Source organism: Bos taurus, chromosome 16 (genome assembly GCF_002263795.3).
Source record: "Bos taurus isolate L1 Dominette 01449 registration number 42190680 breed Hereford chromosome 16, ARS-UCD2.0, whole genome shotgun sequence".
Lineage (NCBI taxonomy): Eukaryota > Metazoa > Chordata > Mammalia > Artiodactyla > Bovidae > Bos > Bos taurus.
The window spans coordinates 10,452,417-10,456,852 of record NC_037343.1 but is presented as its reverse complement, the minus strand read 5'-3'; the positions used below and the strand labels follow the sequence as shown (position 1 = coordinate 10,456,852).

General features: G+C 36.9%; 1 pseudogene; it reads right to left on the bottom strand.

The window, feature by feature from the left end:
• Positions 1–2,199: 2,199 nt before the first annotated feature.
• Positions 2,200–3,045, bottom strand: HMGB1P1 (high-mobility group box 1 pseudogene 1; annotated as a pseudogene).
• Positions 3,046–4,436: the final 1,391 nt, after the last annotated feature.

The window sequence follows — 4,436 nt, the reverse complement described above, 5'->3', positions numbered from 1 at the left end:
ATGTCTCTGCTTTTGAATATGCTATCTAGGTTGGTCATAACTTTTCTTCCAAGGAGTAAATGTCTTTTAATTTCATGGCTGCAGTCACCATCTGCAGTGATTTGAGAGCCCAGAAAAATAAAGTCTGACACTGTTTCCACTGTTTCCCCATCTATTTCCTGTGAAGTGATGGGACCGATGCCATGCTCTTCATTTTCTGAATGTTGAGTTTTAAGCCAACTTTTTTACTCTCTTTCACCTTCATCAAGAGGCTTTTTAGTTCCTCTTCACTTTCTGCCATAAGGGTGGTGTCATCTGCATATCGGAGGTTATTGATATTTCTCTTGGCAATCTTGATTCCAGCTTGTGCTTCTTCCAGCCCAGCGTTGCTCATGATGTACTTTGCATATAAGTTAAATAAGCAGGGTGACAATATACAGCCTTGACATACTCCTTTTCCTATTATTAGGTTTCCTATTATTAGATATTAGAGCCTTTATTAGATTGAGGTATATTCTTTGTATTCCTAATTTATGAACAGTTTTTATCATGGAAGGGTATTGAATTTTTTCAGTTGTTTTTATGCATCTATTGAGAAGGTCACATATTTTAATCCTTTATTTTGTTAGTGTTTTGTATCATATTTATTGATTTGAGTATGTTGAACTATAATTGCATCCCAGGGATAAATCCTACTTGATTGTGGTGTATATTTTAATGTGTTGTTGAATTTGAATTGCTAGTATTTTTTTGAAGATTTTTACATCTATTTTTTTTTTTTCAGTATATTGGCCTGTAATTTTCTTTTCTTATAGTATCTTTGTTTGGCTTTGGTATCAGGGTAATGCTGATCTTTTAAAATAGATTTGAGAGTGTTTTTATGAGAGTTTGAAAAAGATTGACATTAATTCTTTAACTATTTAGTAGAATTGCCTGAGCTTTGCAGTACTGGGAGATTTGGAGTTAGTGATTTAATTTCCTTACTTCTTACTGGTCTGTTCAGATTTTCTATTTCTTCCTGATTCTGTCTTGGTATTTTTTCATCTCAGAAATGTATTCATCTAGGTTATCCAATTTAATGCATGCAGTTGCTCAGCATAGTCTATTATGATCTTTTGTATCTTTGTTGCATCAGTTGTAAGATTTCATCTTTCATTTGTAATTTCATATTTGAATCCCCTCTGTTTTTCTTGGATCGTCTACCTAACAGTTTTTTATTTTTCTATATTAAACACAATTATTGAGTTGTATTCCATTGACTTTCTGGTCACTGCATCATCAATTTCTGCTCAGTTATTTTTTAGTATTTCCTTTAACCTGCTAAATTCTGCACTTAATTTATTCTCTTACCAGTTCCTCAAGATATGAAGTTAGGTTGTTTGAGAATTTTTTCTAACTGTAGTAATTTTTCACTATAAACTTCTCTTTTAGAATGTTTTGGCTGCATTCCATAAATTTTTACATGTGTGATTTAATTTTTATCTGTTTCAAGGTACTTTTTGCCTTTCTCTTTTATTTCTCCTTTGACTTATTGGTTATTGAGTAACATATTTTTTAATTTCAATATGATGGTTAATTTTTCAAATTTGATTTCTAGTTTCATATTATTATGGTAGTAAAATGCTTGATATGTTTTTAATCTTCTTGTATTTTTACAACTTTCTTGTGACCCAACATATTATCTATTATGAAAACAGACGATGCTTCCAATGATCCATCCATTGTTAAAAGTAGGAATAGAAATATATTTCTATTTCCGCCTTCAGTTCTGTTAATACTGTTAATATTTAGATAGTCTAATGTTGGATTCAAATATATTTAGGATTGTTATATGCTCTTTTTTTTTTAATAAAAAAATTGTATTTACTTAGAAGCATTCAGAATGTCAACAAAACAGCTGCAACTTTTTTTCTTTTTCTTTTTTTTTTGCAATTACAGAGTGGTATTCAGTTAACAGAACAACAATTATTCGTATAAGCTGCATCAGAGACAACTGAAGATGAAAAAACTACCATCCCCATATATAACTAATTTGTGCTGTGCACCAACAAGAACCTGCTTTAAATTTCCATGCCAATTTACAACCCCCATACTGTACCAGGCAAGGTTAGTGGCTATTGAAAATACCACCAGGACAGGGCTATCTAAAGACACATTCGGTAGTGTGTTAACTATACAAAAAAAGACACTGTACAGTTTAAAAACAAATCTTACACAGCCTTACATTTCAATTTTTTTTTCTTTAAAAGGAGTGAGTTGTGTACAGGGGGGTTAAATGCTTTATAGACAAGAAAAAAAAAAAAAAAAACTGCGCTAGAACCAACTTATTCATCATCATCATCTTCTTCCTCCTCCTCATCCTCTTCATCTTCTTCCTCCTCCTCATCCTCTTCATCTTCCTCATCTTCCTCCTCTTCCTTCTTTTTCTTGCTCTTTTCAGCCTTGACAACTCCCTTTTTTGCTGCATCAGGCTTCCCTTTAGCTCGGTATGCGGCAATATCCTTTTCATACTTTTCCTTCAGCTTAGCAGCCTTCTTCTCATAAGGCTGCTTATCATCCACAGCAGTGTTATTCCACATCTCTCCCAGTTTCTTTGCAACATCACCAATAGACAGGCCAGGATGTTCGCCTTTGATTTTTGGACGATACTCAGAACAAAACAAGAAAAAGGCCGAAGGAGGCCTCTTAGGTGCATTGGGATCCTTGAACTTCTTTTTTGTTTCCCCTTTAGGAGGAATATAAGTTTTCATTTCTCTTTCATAACGGGCCTTGTCCACCTTTGCCATGTCTTCAAATTTTCCTTTCTCTTTAGCAGACATGGTCTTCCACCTCTCTGAGCACTTCTTAGAAAACTCTGAGAAGTTGACAGAAGCATCCGGGTGCTTCTTCGTGTGCTCCTCCCGGCAAGTTTGCACAAAGAATGCATATGATGACATTTTGCCTCTCGGCTTCTTAGGATCTCCTTTGCCCATGTTTAATTATTTTTCCTCCGCGAGGCACAGAGTCGCCCAGTGCCCGTCCGGCTCTCACTTGCCCCGGCGCTGTCTCTATGGAGCTCAATGTACTGCAATGCCTGTTATATGCTCTTGATAAACCAATCTCTTTAACACTATTTAGTAGCCTTCTTTTTCTCGTCTGACTAATTTTGACTGAATATATATGCATTTTGTTTGATGTAAGTATTGACAATTTGGTTCTCTTTCTGTTAACATTTGCATGAAAATTCTTTTTCCATTCCTTCATTTCAGCCTTTGTGTGGTTAAAGCTAATGTGAATCATGTAGGCAGCACATTGTTGGATCTTATTTGCTGTAAATTCAGTTGCTTTGTTTCTTTTGATTGGAGAATTTAATCCATGTGCATTTAAAGTAATTATTGATAGGTAACAATAAACTGTGGAAAATCCTGAAAGACATGGGAATACCAGACCACCTGACCTGCCTCTTGAGAAACCTGTATGCAGGTCAGGAAGCAACAGTTAAAACTGGACATGGAACAACAGACTGGTTCCAAATAGGAAAAGGAGTATGTCAAGGCTGTATATTGTCACCCTGCTTATTTAACTTATATGCAGAGTACATCATGAGAAATGCTGGGCTGGAAGAAGCACAATCTGGAATCAAGATTGCCTGGAGAAATATCAATAACCTCAGATATTCGGATTATACCACCCTTATGGCAGAAAGTGAAGAGGAACTAAAAAGCCTCTTGATGAAAGTGAAAGTGGAGAGTGAAAAAGTTGGCTTAAAGCTCAACACTCAGAAGACTGAGATCATGGCATCTGGTCCCAACACTTCATGGGAAATAAATGGGGAAACAGTGGAAACAGTATCAGACTTCATTTTCCTGGGCTCTCAAATCACTGCAGATGATGATTGCAGCCATGAAATTAAAAGACACTTACTCCTTGGAAGAAAAGTTATGACCAACCTAGATGGCATATTGAAAAGCAGAGACATTACTTTGCCAACAAAGGTCCGTCTAGTCAAGGCTGTGGTTTTTCCAGTGGTCATGTATGGATTTGATAGTTGGACTGTGAAGAAGGCTGAGTGCTGAAGAATTGATGCTTTTGAACTGTGGTGTTGGGGAAGACTCTTGAGAGTCCCTTGGTCTGCAAGGAGATCCAACCAGTCCATTCTGAAGATCAGCCCTGGGATTTCTTTGGAAGGAATGATGCTAAAGCTGAAACTCCAGTACTTTGGCCACCTCATGTGAAGAGTTGACTCATTGGAAAAGACTCTGATGCTGGGAGGGATTGGGGGCAGGAGGAGAAGGGGTTGCCAGAGGATGAGATGGCTGGATGGCATCACTGACTTGATGGATGTGAGTCTGAGTGAACTCCGGGAGTTGGTGATGGACAGGGAGGCCTGGCGTGCTGCAATTCATGGGGTTGCAAAGAGTCGGACACTACTGAGCAACTGAACTGAACTGAACTCAACTGAAGGACTTATTATTTTC